Raw genomic sequence first — 1,758 nt, 5'->3', positions numbered from 1 at the left:
ATTATATCTGATTTTATATTTGCACATTTTGAAATATGTTAGAGCTTGTTTTCAGCGTAAACAAGTATCATGTGAAAACTTACTTGGCAATGTTTTCTACCCAATTAATTATCCATGGTGAATCAATAAATCTGATAATTTTTGGGTTAAATTAAATAATTATTTCTTGTAGTTCTACCTTTTCTTATCTCCAACCGCTTCATCATTGGAGGGAGTCTATCTCGCGCGCGCTGCGACGCGCGAATTCCGACAGGCCATACTTTCCCGTTTTAGCAAGTCTTGGGCTATTGTTTAAAGCAAATCTGGACCCCACCCCGGGCCCCAGCCGTTGAAATCAGGGGGCCGGTGAGATTAAGTTTTACAGGCGAGAGAGAGTAGGAGGGTCCAGCGCACATGTGGGCTGATGCGTCTTCGTGGGTGGGCCCATCTGCCATCGGCTTCCCACAATGCGAGGAAACGAGATCGCTCGTTGTGACGCTCGCTCGCGAAGGAGCGTTTCCGCATTGTATCATGCATAGATATGCTTCCATGCATGGGCGGTGCTAGCAATCTGAGAAGATTTGGTTGCTGCCACATCTGAAATTTTCTACAAGACCTAGTATACATACTTTTTAGAGAAAAGGCGTCGGGCGAGCCCGAGGGGAGCTCGAACCTAACCCGGCTTTGAATTAACAAAGCCATTAACCGGCCAGGATTACAGGGAACAACAAACATAAAGGAAAAAAAGCGGAAACAAGGGATACAAGGTGCAAAGTAGAACAACTCTAAGGCAACAAACAACATGCCGTTGCTAACACCCGTCGCTACACCTACACCAACAACCAACTAAGGCCACGGGAGGAGGGCACCACAGTGCGAGTATTGTGATCGCAGAATGCCACCGAAGGACCAAACATGGGCAGCAAAGATTTGTCTCTGTCGTCGCAAAGGGCCACTACCCTTTCACCCAGGCTCGATGGGTGCCGCACCGGCGACCAGCAGAGTGGTTCCCCAAGAACCCAAATCAAGGCGCCCAAGCTGCCCAAGGGGAGACATCAGGAGCAGACCCACACGCAATGAGGACCGTACCACCCAAGCACTGTCGACGGCAGTGGCGAGACAGAACGTCGGACCAGAGATGTTGAACGCAGGTGCCGAACCACGGAGAAGGCCGAGAATGGCAGCACAAACTGGCTGCCGACGATGAAACCTGGCCACAACACGCCGCCCACGAACCGCCGCCAACACCACCACCGCTCGAGCAGCCCCCAAGCGACGCCTTCAGGAAGGAGCACGCCACCACGGTGGCGTCGTCGCATGGAACAGGGGGATCTGAGGCTTTCACCTGAGCTCCAGGGAGGGATGGGAGGAGGGGATCCTCGCCGAAGCCTTCAGCAAGGGAACATCACCCAAAGGCGCAGCCTTCGGTGTGGCCGCCGCGCCGGCCAAGGGATTCCCCCGGATCCGCCTCCAGCCACCAGATCCGCAGCACTGGCACCCGAGGGCGGCGGCCGGAGCCACCAGGGACCGGATCCAGAGTAGATCGGAGTAGATCGGGGTCGGGGACGAGCTTCACCATGGTGGGCCAGCAGCCCGCGGGGGGGCTGCCGCGACAGCCGACGCCCACCGCCTCCACGCCGCCCACACGGCCGGGGAGGAGGCCCACTAGCACCCGCCGGCGCTGCCCGCCGCACAGGCCGCGCCGCGCGCCACCACCCAGGGCCGCCGCCTTGGAGACCAAGGCGCTCCGCGATGGAGCCGCCCAGATCCCCGCCGCCA

Source organism: Triticum dicoccoides, chromosome 5B (assembly GCF_002162155.2).
Source record: "Triticum dicoccoides isolate Atlit2015 ecotype Zavitan chromosome 5B, WEW_v2.0, whole genome shotgun sequence".
In the NCBI taxonomy this organism is placed as follows: Eukaryota; Viridiplantae; Streptophyta; class Magnoliopsida; order Poales; family Poaceae; genus Triticum; species Triticum dicoccoides.
This window is presented reverse-complemented; position numbering follows the sequence as displayed.